Source organism: Onychomys torridus, chromosome 8 (genome assembly GCF_903995425.1).
Source record: "Onychomys torridus chromosome 8, mOncTor1.1, whole genome shotgun sequence".
NCBI lineage: Eukaryota > Metazoa > Chordata > Mammalia > Rodentia > Cricetidae > Onychomys > Onychomys torridus.
This window is the reverse complement of record NC_050450.1, coordinates 36,453,683-36,473,761: the sequence shown is the minus strand read 5'-3', so window position 1 is coordinate 36,473,761 and position 20,079 is coordinate 36,453,683.

Here is a 20,079-nt window from a genome sequence, read left to right as displayed (position 1 = left end):
GCTTGACAAAAAGGTCCTTCAGGTACCTGCTTCACAGAGGAAACTGCCAGACATTCTACAGGACACTGAGAGAAGTAATGGAGAGACTCTAGCCCTGTGGGCTGAAGACAAATGCCCCAACTTTACAAAGGAACATTAGGTGACTGTCCAGGCTGCCAGCTGTCTCTGTCTACCCTGCAAGACTCCCAAAAGTTGCTTGCATCCTTCTCCCAGTTCTCAGGTAATATTATGTCCTTCTGAGGTCTTTGATGTGGTTGAGGACTAGATAGTTATAATTTTCTCAGTTATGATAAAAGATAAATTAGATAAAAAACCTTGGACTCACAAATATAAGATAGATAGGATATCTTCTTTAATATTGTAACTGTAATTCTTGTTTAATAATTGTTTTGTTATATGTAATTTTACTATGTAAAAGTTAAAACCTTCCTTAAAAAAGGGGCGGGGGAGTGCTGTGGATATTGCTCTGTGTAAATAAAATTCTGATTGGCCAGTGGCCAGGCAGGAAGTATAGGTGGGACAAGAGAGAAGAGAATTCTGGGAGGTGAAGGGCTGGAGAGGGAAGTTGCCAGCCACTGCCATGAGAAGATGTAAGGTACTGGTAAGCCACGAGCTACGTGGCAAAGTATAGATTAACAGAAATGGGTTAATTTAAGATAGAAGAAGTAAATAACAAGAAGCCTGCCACAGCCATACAGTTTGTAAACAATATAAGTTTCTGTGTGTTTACTTGGTTGGGTCCAAGCGTCTATGGGACTGACGGTTGAGAGAGATTTGACCTGTGTGCCAGGCAGGAAAACTCCAACTACAATATCTCTAACCCCAATTCTCATAATTTTAATACATTTATAAATGACGATAATCTTCTCAGAACTACTGTAACATTATATACTAGAATTGATTCTATATCTAGGTTCCCTGAGGGTTATTTCATACATTTGGCTGTTTGATCTTTTCAGGAGGCTTCTTTTATATGTAATTCACTGTCCAAAAACCAGGTATAATCCTTGTCCCAGACTTTTTCTTGTCTCATTACACTGAGTTAAATAGTAATAGAAATGTATTGGGCATGAGCTGGCTGTTTGGAACCTGGGGCTTACACAGGGGCACTTTGCTCAGCCTGGAAGGAGGGGACTGGACCTGCCTGTACTGAATCCACCAGGTTTAAATGAATCCCCAGGGGAGTCTTGGCCCTGGAGGAGATGGGAATGGAGGGGAGGGGATGGGATGAAGGTGGAAGTGGGGGCGGAGGGGGGAGGACAGGGGAACCCATGGCTGATGTGTAAAATTAAAACACAAATATAATAATAAAAAAAAAGAAATAGGAGAGAAAAAAAAAGAAATGTATTGGGAACAGTTGCCCTGTTTCTGAATTCAAAGGGGATTTGTCTAAAGTTTTTTATATTCTTTATCAGAAGACATGTACTTGTTTGGTGAAGCAAAACTCTTTCACTAGGACAAGTCTATCTGGAATATTGAGTATCTGGCAAAACACTTTCCTTAGGGAACATGGTACTCTGAATATTCTCTAATGATTTTTCTGTGTGAATTGGAATGACTTTATGTTTTTCATCACTAGTCTATTTGTATGATGAGTTTTGAAAATTCTAATATTGAAACAGTTTTGTATTTTGGGGTAAAGCCTACCTAGGACAAGATTATTTTATTTAAAATACTACTGGATTTAACAAATGAATATTTTATTTGAGATTTTTATTTCTATGTTTATAAATTAGGTTGGTTGGTAATTCCCTCTTTTGATGTTATTCTTTTCTCTTCTGGGTGTCATAATCTCTCAGATTGGGTTGGAGTGTTGTCTCTTTCCTCTAATCTTTGAGATAATTTATACCACATGTAATTTTAATGTTCTTTGAATATTTGTTAGATCCCTTTCTAAAACTGGGCTTGAAATCTTCATAAGAGAGGGGTTTTCACAATCCACCTGATAGTACAAGATGTGAAGGGGTGACTTGCTGTCAGCTCAGTTTGCCAACTCTGAAATGAAATCCAATTTTCATGCATTTGTAAACTTTTGAAACTATGACTAAAGTTGAATAGGGGGTTTAGGAAATGACTTGTCTGTATATGTAGGCTGGTGTTTGATGTTGTGAAACTTTGCCCCACCCCCATAAAAGTGGGTTTCTGTCATTCGACACCCATAACTTCATCGCCCAGGGGACTGAGGAAGAAGGATTAAATGTGGCATATTTCATTCCTAGACTGTTAGTCGGTAACCAGAGTTGGCATTTAATGTATTTATCATATATATATATATATATATATATATATATATATATATATATATATATATATATAAAATGAACTTATGAAAAGATATTCTATTATTTCTCTTTTATACAGAAATGCTTAGAAGAGTGAAATAGCTTGGTTAACATATTCGCTTGAGAAAGTAGCGAAGGGGGAGGGTGAAGCCTTGTATCACTGGTTCGTTTGATCATGGTTGGCATTCCCATAATATTTGCTCTTTCCCTTTAAAACAGATTTTTTTTCCTCTTAGCTCTTTATCTAGGGATTGTACCCTCTGAAATGCCACCAACACACTTTGGCATGTCAACTGATGTTGTCATTATGCAGGTCTTGTTTAGACAATCATATTGTTGAGATTTGATGGCTCCAGCTTTCCTGTTACATCTTAAAGATGGAATATAGCAGCAGGTACCCTGGTCCTCTAGCTCTTAGATCTTTCTGCCCCCTCTTTTGTGATTTCCTCCCCTGATTCTTAGGTGTAGGGGTTGCATTGAAAAATCTATCAATTATGGTTGTGCACACCATTATCACTCTCTGAATGTTGACTAGCTGTGGACCTCTGCACTAGTCTCCATCTGTTGCAAAAAGACATTTCTTTGATGATAGGGGAGAAGTATGCTTCCCTGTGGGTATATGGCTAATCTCAATTTCCAAGTTTTTATACTATGAGTTTCATATACTGAACACAACTCAAGTTGGACTAGCCATGTTGTAAGTGTTTGATACACACAGGTGGCTAGGGACTACCATACTGCACAGCACAGGTTGATATTTAAGCAAGGAGTAGTTCAGTCTCTCTCCAAAGATAGGTAGCCAGAAGCACTACAGCCTGCAGCGAAGGCTGCTAAGATGTTTACTTCCCATCTGCTTAGCTTCATGCTCTTCTTTTTCTCCAGCCCCAAGGCATCTGCCTGCATCAACTAAGGAGAGTGAGAAATTATGAATGATAGCTCTTTCCTCACAGCCCAAGCCCTCAATAGTCATTGCCCATGAAGCCCACACAAGGGCATCATCTTTCCAGGCTGACAGCTCTGGGATGGTGACATTTATGATAAATTAAGCAGAATACAGGTGAAAAATGAAGTCTGGTCACAATCTAGCCATACTAGCAGTCAGTAGACTGTACTGTGGCCCTTGATAAATGCATTCTCTTTTAGATCTTTCTGTGCTCTTTGAGTATGGGGTCATCCATTATTCTTCACTTTATATATGAGGAGGGAAATAAAATGAAATGGAACTCACATGCTAATCATAAAGGCAAATTAACTAGATACCATCCCAGTTTGTCTGGAGGAGGAAGTCCCTCTTGGAAAGTCATGCTTGTTAAAAACATCTCTTTGCAGTGAATGTATACTTTTATATAGTTGAGAAATACAAGAGCATCTTAGAAAAGTGGAAGGAGCATATGCTCTCCATTTTATTGATCGTGCAGAACAATTAAGACAGAACATATATTTGAATTCTAAAAACTGTACAAAATTTAAATAATTGTTTCATTCCTATTGACAGAGAATCCAGGAAAGCAGCAATTAAATTATGAGTATATTCAACAATGCAATTGGTCCATAGTTTGTGACTATTGGGATAAATCGATAAATCCCCAAAAGCATTGATATTTACTCATAAAATTGATATTGATAAATGCAGTATGAGAATAAATATAATGTAATAATCCTTTCTGGACAGGGACTGGTTTTAGAAGTGCATCTGTTTCATCCTTTTGCAAATGGGGCAAAGTGATGTGAACTTGACATTATAGCACAGACCAGGGAGTAATCCACAGTAACTAGAAGTGAGATATAACTTGCTTCTCTTCTGGGGCACACGGTTCTAATCAAGCCTTTCTCCTAGAAAGCCTGACCATGGTCAGGAATGTTCTCTCACAGAGGAGTTGCAGGCAACAGATTCAAAGCAGTTAGCAATATCAGGTGAGCCTGGTCCCAACCCTCCTCCATCCCAACCTCTCATTTTACATGAGAGGATGTGGACTTAAAGAAGAATTCATGTTTTTTTTTTCTCTCTCTCTCTTTCCCTTTTTTTAAAAATTATATTTGTGTTTTAATTTTACACATCAGCCATGGGTTCCCCTGTCCTCCCCCCTCCCGCCCCCACCTCTACCTTCCCCCTAGCCCCTCCCCTCCATTCCCATCTCCTCCAGGGCCAAGACTCCCCTGGGGATTCATTTAAACCTGGTGGATTCAGTACAGGCAGGTCCAGTCCCCTCCTTCCAGGCTGAGCAAAGTGCCCCTGTGTAAGCCCCAGGTTCCAAACAGCCAGCTCATGCACTAAGGACAGGTCCAGGTCCCACAGCCTGGATGCCTCCCACACAGCCCAAGCCATTCGACTGTCTCACTTATCCAGTCTCTCTCTCTTTCTTTTTTGGTTTTTCGAGACAGGGTTTCTCTGTGTAGTTTTGGTGCCTGCCCTGGATAGAATTGACATTCTGTCTGCTCATTTTTCATGAACTATGATAAGGATGAGCTTGAGAGGTAGAATGCAGCCATGTTTTCCAAGCCCTCAGTCCTCTTGCCACTTCCTTCTACCTGTGTGTGCCTTAGTCATGGGAACATGGTTGTGTAGAACTCTGTGCCTTGGATCTATTACAGCTCCAGGCCTGTCCTTTGGAGACATGAATACAAATTCATGACTTTCATGCCTCTCTATAGAGATCTCGCTAGTCTCACATTTTTCTCGTGCAGTGGCCATTATTCTGCTTTGCTCGCCATCCTCCTCAGGTCACTCTGGAAACGCCGTGGTATACTAAAGATGAAAATTATGTTCCCACATTGACCCAATCAGAATATGGATTGAAGGGTCTAGAATGTTGAACACATATTAATTTGACCTTTATTATATAATAATAAGATATTTTAAACATTTCCATTTTTCTTACACAAACTTACCTTAAAATCTATTATTAACAGAAGTAAAAAAATACTTGACATAAATAGTAGGAAGCTTTGAAAGTGAACGCAGTGAACACAGAATAATGTTACTCACTACAAGTTAAATTCTGTCTTCCCTTCCAATGTCTCCTTTTTGAAAGGGGAGGATACAGGTGTCAGAAAATTGTTAGAAACATACCAGTATCAAATTAGACTTCATAATAATCCGAAGAATGGTAAGAAAAATGCAAAAAGAATAATTCTCTCCATGTGTGATTGTGTCATTTGAAGCTGTGCTCACACAACCCTAAGAACATCACCTGTGCTGCCTAGCACAGCCCTGCCTACCATCCCATAGCATTCCCAGAAGCATCCAGAGGTGTGTGCCCCACATCGGACAACATGGACCAGTTATTTCTACCACTGTATTCCCTCTTAGCTGTCAGGAGCAGCAATGACTTCTTTTCAAACTCTCGTGGGTGTCTTCCTCCTGAAGCCATAGTCTCCTTTCTGTGGTTCCTGGGGTCTTCTTTCTCTTCCGAGCTTTGTTCTTTTAATCCTGTACAATGAATAAGGATGTTTCCCACATTCTGTGTGAGTCTCCAAGGATTGTCTCTGGTGTCCTTCTGAGTGATGTATTTTTCTCCTTGATGATTTCCAGGCTCTTTTCTCCCTAAAGTGATCCCCAAAACAAAATCAGGAAAACCCCAGGCCTCAAGAAAAAGAATGGCATCAATTCTTAATAGACGTAGAAGACACAGATACAGCTACATTTTTGTGATTGTTTGAGAGATGTACAAGAGACTGACAAGTCTCTTCCCTGAGTTTGTCATGTAAAGCCCTGATATTTGAGACATGGTTAAGGGCACTGGGCTCTGAAATCAAGCTTCTCAGGTTTGAATAATGACATTATTATTATTATTATTATTATTATTATTATTATTATTACTATTACTATTATTATTATTACTTCTCAGCAGTGTCTCCACTTATTCTTCTTTACAATAAAAATTTCACTAGTGCCCTGTTCATGTAGGGAAGTGGAAAATACGTTTTATAAGGAAGGAATATAGAGAAATGGTCTTCCTAGTTTCCACTCCTGTCTCTGTAATGAAAAGCTATTTTTAAATTACGTGCTTTGGTTTCTCTGGCTATTAAAAAAAATAGAACAGGTTAATGGTTACAACTTTAAATATTTGTGAAACAACTCTTGAGGCAAACTTGTGAGAGATATCTGGATCATTATATCAGTTTACAGACAAGGATACTAAGATTCAAAGAGATTAAAAGGCTTACCTAAGAATTATCTAGTTTGCAAGGTGTGGAATAAGTCACCCAGTTCTTCTCTCTGCTTATGAAGCTATCAGAGTAATGAGGTTCCAGGAAATCTACAATTTGATGAAGAAGGATTGGAGTGTGTATTTAAGAGGACAGTGATAGCTCAGGCAGTCTTGCCCACAATTGGAGTCTCATCTGTGTCAACATGTTAATGATGATTGAAACCAAATTTCTACTGTTATTACTTATCTCCTGAAACACAGATATTTATTTTCAACTGTCATTTCATTTTCCACAGTATTGTCCCACATAATTAAATGCATCTCAGTGTCTTCCTCAACATCATTTTCCTCCTTTTTTTCTGGCCTGAGTTGTATCACTTGTATTGATGCCATCTTGGTGTCCTTCTGTCCTCTATTTTCTCATCAAAGTAACATCTTCCCTTTACAGAAATATACAGATGGTTCCTTTGAGTCATTCCTTTTTGAAGAAAGATATATTTTATTTTAGTGTGTGTGTGTGTGTGTGTGTGTGTGTGTGTGTGTGTGTTAGGGCCAGAAGAGGGAGTCAAATCACCTGGAGGTGGAGCAACAGTAGTTGTGAGCTACCCAACATAGATACTGGGAACTGAACTCCAGTCTTCTAGAAGAGCAGCAAATGCTCTTAATCACTGAACCATTTCTTCAGCTCAGCTGTTCATTCCTAATCTTGATTTAATTCAGTAAGAGCCCCGTTACCTATTTCATGGATGGTTTCACTTGCTCCTCCCCATACCCTTTCCTCTGTACTGTAGCTGAAAGGCTTCTGTGAAGATGCACCAAGCCCCATGGAGAATGAACCTAAATACTTATCATGTTCAGCCTGCCCCATACTTCTGATTCCCACATAACCTTCAGCATCACTTATGACATAGCTTCAACCCCAACCCTCATGTTTTATGTTTTAGCCATTTTGAGAAGCAGGTTCCATGACAACTTTCTCTTAATTCTTTGTTTGTTTGTTTGTTTGTTTGTTTTTTTGGGGGGGAGGTACAGTAGTATATCCAAAAGGCAGTATAGTATGATAGGTCAGAGCATGGATCATGTGTCAAACAATCTGAGTATTAAACTCCAGCTTGTGTGGAATATAGTGGGAAAATTCCATAGCAATCCTATGAGTAGATCTCACTGTTCTTCAGCTTGACCATGTTTTAGAAGTAGACAAGGTTGTGATGTTTGGGTCCTGCCTCTAGGGGTACTGATTTAGTTGGTGAAGTCAAGCTGAGAACCACTACACTATGATCCATTTGTTAAAACAAGGATAATAGTAGTGTGTACCTTTCAGGGCTGTTTGAAGAGTGAGTGAACTATTACTGTGAAGGTCTTAGTATAATATCTACCACATTGTATATAATCAGTAAAAGTGAGTTACAATTTACTCGAAAAGGAATTGCTTTATTATCAGCCTTTTTGTTAGGAAATAGATCACACAGAGAAAAGTTGTAAGGAAAATGTGTAGCCTAAGTAATTATTATAAATCAGTGCATGTGGTTTGAATGTGAATTGCCCCCCTGACAAAAGCTTATGTGTTTGAATAATTGGTCCACAGCTGGTGACACCATCTTTCGGTGAATATGGGCCAGTAGGAACTGGGGATTTACTGAAATGAGTGGACCTTTAGGGGCAGGCCTTATGGTTATATAGTCTGAACATGCTCCCTTTGTGCTTTCTGCTTCCTCATCTATGGAGTCTGTGAGGATGAGAACAAGACAATGACTTGTATTCTCACTGCCATTCATCTACACATTGCTGTTCCTTCTCTGCCATGGTAGACCATATGCCTCCAATCAATGAGCTAAACACAACTGTCCTTCCTTGTGTTCCCCCTTGCCAGATATTCTCTCATGGTGCTTATCAAAGTAACTAATATAGAAAATGAGTGATGAGAAGTTGAGTTTGGGGGGATGGTATATACAAAAGGTAGTATAGTGTGATAGGTCAGAGCATGGATCAGAGGACAAACAATCTGGGTTGTAACTCCAGCTTGTGTGGATCACAGTGGGATAATTCCATAGCAATGCTAGTTTTTGATGTTTGTTTAAATCTTTCTTTTAATCAAAAATTTTGTCATTTTATATACCAACCACTGTTCCCCCTCCATCCCCTTCTCCTGCCCCACCATTTAATAATAAAAAGACAAGAATGTGTTAAATCATTGCATAGATGCATATTTAGCTTTTGTAGACAAATCTTTTACAGTGTGGATGTATCAATTTATACCCTACCCTGGTGCATAAAGGTTCCCATTGCTTTATTCTCTCTACTACTTGGTACCTTTGATCTATTTTTAGTAGTTCTGGAACAATCCTAGTTTTCCACTGTGGTTTTCATTTTTGTTTCCCTGGTTACTAATAAGGCTAATTATATTTTTATATGTTTCCTGAGCATTTCATCCTCTTTTGACCAGTGCTTGCCAAATCATTTGTCTATTTTCCTATTGTCTGTAATTATCTTAAATATTGGTAGTTGAAGAACATTTAATATATGAGACCATTCTTAGTTTAAATGTAGAAAAATGTCTCCAGTTTACTGCTTATCCTTTTCACCTCCTTAATGGCATTATTTAAAAATAAACATCCTAATTCTAATAAAGTATTGTTTATCAATTTTTATTTCTAAACGCTTTTAAGTTTTGTGTAAAATGCCTTTATCTACCATGAGGTATGAAGTATATTTTCCTATTTTGTATTCTAGAAGTGGTATTCATTGCACCCTCTTCTTTGGATTACGTATTTGTCTCTAGTAAAAGAAGACTTCTGGTTCAAATTTCTCTTCACACAGGTATCCACACTGTTGACCCAGTCTCAATTACTGGAAATTCTCCGTAGTGCAAACAAATTTAGTTTCAAGAATCTAAATGTACTTTTAAGTACAAATCTGTTTCTGAGCTCTTGTTTCTGTTTGTCCCCCATGCTGTTCTAATGCTGCAGTCTTTTTAGGAATTTATCCTTTATGATTCTGGGGATTGAATGGAGGACCTTGACTAGGCCAGAAAAGCACTCTATACTGAGCTATAGTCTCAGGCCTTTTTTATTTCTATTTTTAGAGAGCATCTCATTAATTGGCTAGACTGGCCTTGGACTCCTGTGTCCTTCAGCATACCCCTAACTCAGAATCTTCTGTCTCAGGCTCCTGAATGCTGGGAATCCAGTGTTTACCACTGATCCTCCAGGCTCTCATATTGTCCTGTTTTCTTTTGCTCGTATTCTCTTCATTGCATGATAAATATTAATTTTAAAACTTTGGGAGGTAGTCTGATGGTATATTCATTCAAAGATAATTTTGATTTGCTGTGTACCTAGATACTGCAGTTTTCTGGGAGAAGGTAAATCTGGTTTCTGAGTTCTGTTTTCTGGTTAGCCAAAAGGACTCACCTATCCCAAAGCCCAGGAGAAGACTATGTGGACCTACTTCCACACTACATAAACATTTTTAGGAGTCTCAATGTTCAGAGTAAAGAGGCTTGCCAGAGTGCCTATGACCTTGGCAGACATTCTGCTGCAAACCTTCCCTAGTCCTATGTCAGAGGTGGTCCACAGCCACTCGTACACAACTCCCATTTTGAAAATTCCCTGAGGTTAAAGGCAGCTCCAAATGTCTCCGTTTAACCTAGATTTCCTTTCCTGACTCTTGGGCCAGGGAATTTTCATGGCATTGGCACCCACTTCTCTGATACTCTGTTAAACTAACACTTTTATCCTTTGTGCTTCCCCACTGTCCTCAGCAGGGGAATGTGAATTATTTAAGCACCCAAACCAGAATAACTCTTGATGACAAATGGAAAACAGAGTCTCCTAAGTTTTCTTATAAATGGATGTTGGTTTCCTGCTTGGAACTATTCTATTGAACTGTCTCAAAAGCTTAGAATGCCTCAGATATCTTTACTTTTATTTATTTAAAAATCTAGTCTGAGAATCTCTGTGGGCAGAAGGAAGTTAACCCATGTGGTGAGGATGATGGTGGCCAATACTGGTGTTAGAAATAGCTGTCACCAAATAATAGATCTCTTCTTCCTCTCCAAAGTGGCATTCACTGGGAATTGCTTTCTGGGCAAACCATACCAATCTGAGCTGCGTTTATCAGTGATATAAAAATACAAAAAGAAAGTATTATCTTGTCAAATTATCACTCTGAATTGTTAATATCACAGGGTAAGAAAGGGGGCTGGCTGTAGGACTTCCTGTGACTCCCCTTACAGAGCAGTCTCTGTTAAGTATTTGTAGAATGGGGAAGAAAATTTTTAATTTCAAGGTGAATTTTTCTTTTTCAACTATCCTTTTTTTTTTTTCTTTTTTTGAGAACCACCTGCTTGGAAATGTTAATGTACAGTTCATATACTGCTATTTATCACATCAGGGGACTGTAACATCACATAAATGTGTACATAGAGAGTGAATAATGGGGGGGGGAATCTTATGAGAGCTTAGAATCTAAGGTCTTATTGCATGCAGTGTTTCTGCATCTCAGTGTTATTCACAGTGACAGGAAATATAATGTGAGATTTATCATTTTGGACTTTGATGCCAATGACATCCTCGAATACTCCATAGATGGAGAAGATGCTTGGTAGTAAAAAGCTTTTCAGTGAGAAGTTACTTCCTTCACTGTAGGAGGCAAAAAGAGTTGTAACTCACAAAAGGACACATTTTCAAATAAATTGTGGGCTGAGTTCAGATTTCATTTGCGACATTTGGAACATGTGTATTTCAGATGATTCCCATCCAGTGGTTCATTTGCTCATTTGATCTCAAAGCCTCCAAATCCACAATGCTATGTGGTTGGTTAGTTTAAGAGAGTGACTGGAGGTCAGGGTGATTCTGATCTATAAATGAGGGTTCAAACCCAGACTTACTAATGTTAATTTGGGGGATGTTCACTCTTCTAAGTACTTATGTCTGCAAAGATTTTAGGGGCTGGAGAGCTCAACAAGGTCACTCCAGGAGAGGGTAACAGTTAATTCTCATGGAAGGTCAAGCTGACATCTCCACACTTAAGCATGACAGCCTTCATTTTTCTGTTGGAAGAGGGTGTATCTGGTTTTGTTCTTAGGACTATCATTAAAAAACTAGTGAGGAAGGCCGTCTCCTCTGTTTAGGTCAAGATGCGTGAGTTAACTTAATTCTGGGGCAAACAAAGATCACGGTCTTGCTGGGGAAGCAGACATTGTTAGAGCAATTAAAAGTGCTAAAAACGAAGGAAGTGTCAGGAAGAATGAAGACTGGGAGCATGTACCTCAGCTGCATCAAGTTAAGAATAAATCTTCAAGGTACGTGTTTCATGCATGGCTGATGTGATTGCTCTCAGAATGGGAGACATTGGTGACCAAATGGCTCATTGTTACCACATGCTGATAGAATTAGTCCTATTGAAGTGAAATCTGAGTTTATATGTTTTAATCCTTCTACATTTAATTGAAGCTTCATGCATCTGATTAGGTGTTTGGAATTTCCCCTCTTAAGTCAAAGTCTTATATTCTTATTTACAAATGCAGAGGAAGGAATACCACAAAGTTAATTTCACCATAAGATACACACATATCGAGTACCACTGAGTCATAAGTATTGGTACTTGGCTCATAAAACAGAAAAAGGGACATCTTAAGCATGCCCAATGTGTGACTCCTGGGCAGCATGTACCTTCGGATATCGATGAGTGTGGCCCCAAATAAGATCATACACTTATTAAAACATTATCATTTATTATTATTATTATTATTATTATTATTATTATTATTATTATTATGGTTTTTTGAGACAGGGTTTCTCTGTGTAGCGTTGTGCCTTTTCCTAGAACTCACTTGGTAGCCCAGGCTGGCCTCGAACTCACAGAGATCTGCCTGGCTCTGCCTCCCGAGTGCTGGGATTAAAGGCATGCACCGCCACTGCCTGGCCTAAAACATTATTATTTTCTTTTTTATTTTTATTTTATTTTATTTTTTAAATGTGGAGCTGAGGATCGAACCCAGGGCCTTGTGCTTGCTAGGCAAGCGCTCTACTACTGAGCTAAATCCCCAACCCCTAAAACATTATTTTTAAGACGTGGTCTCAGGTAGCCAAGTTTGTTCTCCAATTTAGTGGGTGCAGGGATGACCTTGAGCTTCAGATCCTCCAGCCTCTACTTTCCCAGTGCTAGGATTAGAATCATGGACCACCAAACCAGGCTTAATAGGTGTTGTGTGTCTTAGGCATCTACTCTATCAACTGAGCTACATCTCAGCCCAAATTATGAGAGCCTTTTTTCCCCTGTGATTTCTCTTTTGTAGTGGAGCTGTACAGTTCGAAAACATGAACTTGTCGATGACAATGTCTTGTCACAATATCAAAAGGTCGCATATACCAGGGAAAGGCATGACACATTAGTGTGTTGGTTGGATTGTGATATGAATACAAGTACAGAGAAGATAATTACAAAAGACTAAGTAAATCTAGAAAAAAGAATAATTTAGGGTTTTTTTTTTTTTTTTTTTAAGAACATTTATGGAGAGTTCCTGAGGGCTTGGTTTGAGTCTTGAAGAGTGGTTTGGACTTTCCTATAGTGGAATAAAGAGGGATAGAGTGAACAGTCCAGAGTAGTACCCATGTTTCCTTCACATACTTCCTAGGCATCATGATTGAGTTCAAGTGTACCTTGTAATCATGCTTGGGGGCTCAGTAAGGGATTGTTCATCAATCCTCACAATCAGCTTCCCAGACAGGCTTGCCTTCCCTCCCCACTTCCTGTCTTTGGGCTATCTATTGGAAAAGTGGAGCCATCTGTTCTGACAGACGTTACCCAGAGAATACCAGTGATGGCAGTGGCATTTCCTTTCTCCTCTGACCTACTTAAGGCTTTCTTGGAGTGATTTCTCCCTCTTCTTTTCATATAATGTTATGTTCTCATTGTCTTCTGTCCTCTGTTTCTCTCCAGTTGATGCTTCTTATAAGGAAGCATGTAGCCATGGGGCTGACTTCTGAATCCTGCAGTCTGTATGCAATCATCTGCTTATTAAGGTTAAATGAGTTCAACTGGTACCATAAAAACCTGATTAATGTGAACATATGGGTAACACTTCTGGTTAATTGAATTTTCAGGTTAACTGAGGGTTAAATGGGAGATTTAATAAAGCTGCCAAGCTCTTATCTTTAATTGTTATACAACACTTATTGTATTTTCCCTCACCTGGGCACATTGAAGTTCAGGGCTTATCTTTCTGGATAGACTAAATTCTCAGAGGATGGAGTCTTCCCAGGTAGTTATCTGCAATTTAGTGTGGCCCAAGTGATCATAACTTTATTGTGTGTGTGTGTGTGTGTGTGTGTGTGTGTGTGTGTGTGTGTGTGTGTGAATGGTGTGTCCATAGTGAGTATGTATGTGTACATAGCCATACATAGGTGTGAGTCTTCCTTGTGTGAGTGTGGGGGTACCAAGACAACCTGAAGATGTCCTTGTCTCGACATTGTTTGAAGCAGGGTCTGTCCTGTTGGTTACTGTTGGCCTGTGAGCATTGGGTATTCATTTCTCTCTATAACCCATCTTGCCATGGGCTCCCTGGGATAACACATGCATAGTACTATATCCAGCTTACATGGTTTATGGGTATCTGAACTTGGGTACTCATGCTTTTGTGGCAAGTGCCTAAGCTAATTTATCATACTTTAAACATAGCAACATGGGTTGGAGAGATAACTCAATGGTTAAGAGCACTTGCTGTTCTTCCAGAAGACCTAAGTTTGGGTTCTACTACACACATCAGATGACTGATCACCAGCGGTAGCTCTGGGATGATCTGATGCCTCTGACTTCCAAGGGCACCTATACACACACACACACACACACACACACACACACACACACACACACACACGCTTAATTAAAAATAATAAAAATAAATCTAAATAATGACAATAGTACACCTATTACCATGGTTGTCATTGTCGTCATCATCGTCACCATCATCACTATCATTATCATCATCTTATAATATACTCTATAGTCAGGCAGTGAGAGTTTTACTATTGCCCCCTCTGTTTGCTAGTTCTGTGCCTTGAACAAACTGCGTAACCCTCTGGTACCTGAGTTCCTGACCCATGCAGTGGGGATATGAGGATATATATCTTATAAGCTATTATAATAATTAATTGAGCCAATATTTACAAACTACTTGAGTACTGTTTGTGTGGATCCCAGTGTGGCCTCAATGGAAGACGGTAGTGACCCCACTGTGCTCTGAAGGACAGCAGAATGAAGAGAATTTAGTTAACATCTTCAAGATCATGCAGCCTGTAACTGATGGAGCCAGGTTTGATTTGATATGTACACTCCTAACAAATGATATTCTAATATCATACTTCTGTGTCTCCAAAAAGTTATGTTCTTTGATCCATCCACACATGGAATAACTCTAGCACTATACATCTAGCTTGGAAGGCTGAGATTACATTGATTTATCTTTTGTGAAGCCAGATGGACAAGGACTCTATCATGACTTCTGTTTTATGAGAGTTCCAGTGCTAGGAAAGGACCACAGTGATTCACTCATTAATTTTCCAAATTAAGCATATCACTTCTACACACAGCCCATTGGCTAAAGCCAGTCACATGGCCATATTTAATCTCAAAGGGGGCATAAAAGTACATTTATAACTTGACTCAGATACAGAGAAAAATACTACTAACTACCAGACTAAGGTCCTCCAGATTATCAGGTTAAATCTGGGCACTGAGATGTAGTGTTATATGGATACATGTACAAAGTGGAAGAAATGACATTCTTTATACCACTACTTTTCAACCATAGCATCAATGCATCGAACTCAACAGTGAGGTGCTGGCTTCTGTATTCTAGGACAGTCAGCAGCTACCCCAATCGTTGTTCATTAGACACCAGCAGCATCTTTCCTCCCTAAGTATAGAAATCAGAAATATCCAAAGATGTTGCCAGATGTCCTCAAAGAGGCAACATCACCCCAGCCCTTGAAAAATCAACATTTTTCTCATTATCTCATCATCAAAAACTACCAAATTGGAGAAAAGAACATTCTGGATGTACTATGACCCCAGTATACTATGAGAAACTTGTCACTAGCATCTTTCCATGGGTTTCTGATGAGTACATGAACTTCATCCTTGAATCTCTGTTGAGAACTCCTTTGCTTTGCTGCATTTTCAATACTGTGTTTTTTTTTTTTCCAAAGGGTTTCTACAGTGGCTTTATACTCTGCAAAGTTCTTCAGTGAATTTACCTCAAACTGTCAGCCCTGTGTTTTTTCAGCCTATTTATTTTGGTCCTCCGTGGTAGTTGGGAACAGTTGGTCATCATGTTCTGTGTAATAACTTTTCATATATTTGAAGACTGTTATTAAACTATCCCAAGCTTCTCTTTTCTGGGTAATTGTTATGCTCAGACACGTGCTAGGAATTGCACAAAGCCTGGAGTCTCCAGACTAATGGTTGTGTATTTAAGTTGAAGGAAAACAAATTTTGGGCTGAAAATATCAACTGAGAAATGAAGCTAAAATCTGAGAGCATGAGGTTCAGTTTTCAGTTTTTTTTTCTGGTTGTTTATTGTAAGATGGAAATTCTAGTTTATTGCTGTGGAAAGTCAATGCCCTCATTAAGATTTTTTTTATAGTACTTTTTATCTTAATTGTATTTTAATGGTAATACAACGGTGACAGTATACTGAGGCTCTATGGCCACATCTCAAGATATGACCTGACATAATTCAATTAACTGTACTAGCATTTATGAGAGGCCATGGCTTGGAATGAGGCCTTCCCACAATAATATACTACTTTGATAATCATTGAATAATAATAATAATAAGCTACCATGCAATCTTTGCTTTCTGTGTGCCAAACCAGATGCTAAGGGATTTACAAGAATTATCTCTTTTAATCTCATTAATTCCAGAAGTAGTTGCCCTTTTTATCTTGACTTTGTAAGATTAGAAACTACAGATCAGAGAGGTTAAGTAACTTGCCTAATGTTATAGAACTGGCAAGTAGTAGACCTAATGTTGGCAATGAGGCTGTTTGATCTGGAGCATGAAGACTTAACTGTAATTACACATGGGCTCTGTGAAGCAGGAGTGTATTTTTTCCTCAGTGTTTAGCTCCCAATGTCAGTTCTCAGAAATATTTATTGAATAGATAAGCTGTTAAATAGAAAGCAGTGACATGTAAATGTGAAACAGTTACACAGGTGGTGGCTCAGAACGTCAGATGAGAGCTATTTGATTGGTATGACTGTCCCGACTGAGCATCAGTGGGGTGGACACATTATTCAGGCTCCTTACCCATGCGCCTTGCTGTCTTGTGATGCTCTGTTAACATGTGTGCCTGTACCTTTGGTGGGAAAGTGAATCTCAAGTACTTTTGTCCTCCAGAGGACATCGGGTGATATCTCTGAATGTTTTTGTTTGTTATACTGAATGTTGTTCCTGGCTTCCAGTGTGTAAAACCAAGAATTCTGTTATTTGTTCTTTATTGTATATGACAAAAGTTGTCCAGACCCAAATTCTAAACAAGGCCAGGATAGAGTAACCCTGCTGTTTATGGGAATGTCCTTGTGTTTAGGATCATCTCTGCACACTATTCCATGCACACTATTTGACACAGGTCTCACTGTCTTGAATTACTGGTGTCATTTGGAAGCAAGAGAGTTAATAGATGTATTAATAGATAATGGAGCAACTAAAGTCCAACAGACTGAGTTTTATTTTGAGAACATTCAGTCACAGCTCAGGCACTAAAAGAGCTGTTATCAATTAAGGTAAAACTATAATGGGCCAGGGGAATTTGGAGACAGTGAATTCAGATGTAGTCAACAAGCATCTGGCATACAAAGAGGAATGACATATCATGTCAATATCTCTATCAAATATAATTTCCACCTTACTTTCTCTTATTTTATAACTCCTCCATTTTTTTTTGTTGCAATTGGAATATAAAATGACTCCTGCCCCCAAGGAAGAGGACAGGGCAACTGAATAAAAAATAAATAAATAAAAAGATGTGTATGGCTTTGTAGTCTCCAAAGACAAGGTTCAAATATAAGATGAAAATACTGAGAAAAATAGTCAGTTATATATCTCTTTTCCACACCTAGAGAATATATCAAATACTATTCACCTAGAGGAGAAAAAGATAGTTGGCCCTTGATTAGTTGCAGAGAATATGTCCCAAACTCTGCTTCTCTGGAGTTTTAGACAAGGGAGAGAATATTCCTAGAGGGATAGAAGGGATTTGAGAACAGGAATGTGCTGCCTCCATCTCTGAGTAACTTTCCAATCAAATAACCCCGTCCAGCACCATCACACATACTCTATACTTAGAATGGCAGAGAAATAAAAGAGCAAAATGACTCTAACCCCTCTGTGGTGTAAACCTGGTCTTGTGGTTCAATATTCCAGTCCCACAGCCAGATCCTTAGAAGACTTGAGATTAGGGACAGGAGGATCCAACAGAGAGCTCAACAGAACTGGATTAATGCCTCGGTTATAGCTAAAAGTACTCACTTAGGAAGAGGAGAGGAGCCTCTTTCTAGATCCTACCCTCTTATGTCCTAGTTCCATACAATCCTCAGGAGAAGAGCAGAGACCTTTTCAAATCAGTGTCTGCAGCTTTCCCATGCATGGGAAGCTCAGAATAGAAGTTTGATTAAAAAAACATAGTTGCATTTCTTGTCCATGTAACCTTGGGGTCTACCATTTGTATTTTTCACCACTTATCAGACAGCAACTGCAACCCAGCAGTAAGTTTGAAGCTACATGTTCTAGTTATGATTACTATTGCTATGATATAACACCATGACCCAAAGCAGGTTGGGGATGAAAGGGTTTATTTGGCTGACACTGCCATGTTATTGTTCATCACTGAAGGAAGTCAGGACAGGAACTCAGACAGGTCAGGAACCTAGAGGCAGGAGCTGATGTACAGGCCATGGAGGGGTGTTGCTTACTGACTTGCTCCTCATGGCTTTCTCAGCCTGCTCTCTTATAGAACCCAGAACCATCTTATAGAACCCCAGGGATAGCCCCATCCACAATGGGCAGTCCTCCCCTATCAATCACTGATTAAGAAAATGCTCTAGAGGTTTGCCTACAGCCTGATCTAATGGAGGCATTTTCTCATTTGAGGTTCTCTCTTTTTGGATGACTCTAGATTGTGTCCAGTTGACATAAAACTAGCCAGCACACTAAGTTAACATGCCTGAGTGAGTAACATATTAAGGAAATTACTAAGAACTTCAGTTCCTGGGGGCAAGGCAGGATTCCTGCCACCATAGCTCTATGGTGTCTGCAAAGTAAAGAGATGTTTTAGTTACCTTGCTCTGCCACAGAGTCTGGCTGAGCCAACAATGCCTGAGATCTGATGTTCTCTAAGCACTGAGTGGAAATTTGTTAAAAGCTTTGCTTCAAAAGTCAGCACTAGCCATCATAAAAGACATAGGCAGGGGTTAGAGAAAGTCACATGGCCTCAGTCCCAAAGAAGTCCAAGTTTAAGACTAATTGTCTAAATGATCCATTCTTTGATAAATAAATCATTTTAAAAGTGAATTACAAGATAAAAATAGTGTCCACAGTAATCTAATTAAATGGAGACAAAAGTTGATCTTTATAATCCAATCACCTTATCATTCAATTATTAATTATTTTTCTGCCAAGAATTTTTGCTACTTTTTATTCAGACACTTTGGAGAGCTTCTCTTCAGAAGACAGACTGCTGTAAGTATTTCTGGAATCCCTGTGGGGTAATCCAATTAAAACACCATTTTTATATCTCTAAAGATCTTGTTTTATTTTCATGTGTATAAGATTGCATTACAGTAAGGCTGGGCCTCTGGAATTTTAGAGGGATCCCTTTAAGGGCCCATGAAAGTCTCAGTGCCCACACTCAAGGTTCCTGTTGCTTATTGCTCTAATGAGACACCAGGAAACAGAAATCAATAGATGGAAGTGAATTTATCCAAGACTGACCAGGAGGAAAATGGAAAAGGACTTTTCTGACTCAAACTTCCATCTTTGGCAGAGGGATTAAGTGATGTGGGCTTTTATGGGTTAACACTAAGACAATAGTTGGGAAAATCTCTGCTTCTGAAGTCTTCCTCTCAAGGTGTATTTGTGTGTGTGTGTGTGTGTGTGTGTGTGTGTGTGTGTGTGTGTGTGTGTGTGTGCGTGTGCGTGCTTGTGCATGTGCGTGTGCATGTGCGCGCACTCATGTGTGTGTATTTTAAAGTTACTCCAGGTTTCCTGTGAGGTGGTGCCTATCTTCTTTTTATACAAACATACTGTCTTTCTATGAGCCATTGATATCCACGTTGTCACCACACTGATGGATTAAAAACATCTAAAAGAGTGAGCCCCAATACACCATTCTTCTCTCATGTTGTTTACATCACATCTTTTGTTTGCACAACTTTGCCTTGTTTCCTGCTGTGTTCGAATTCCATTTCATGGCTGAAGCGGCCAGATCCAGTAGACAATCCAGGCTCCCTGGTGTCTACCTCAGCCTCAGTCTTGAACTCACATTGCTCCATACATTTACTAGTAAATAGGCTTACCAGGCTACAGATGCTTTAAGAACAATGACAGTAACTGTCATTGTTTATTTTTCTTTTTTCTTTATGTT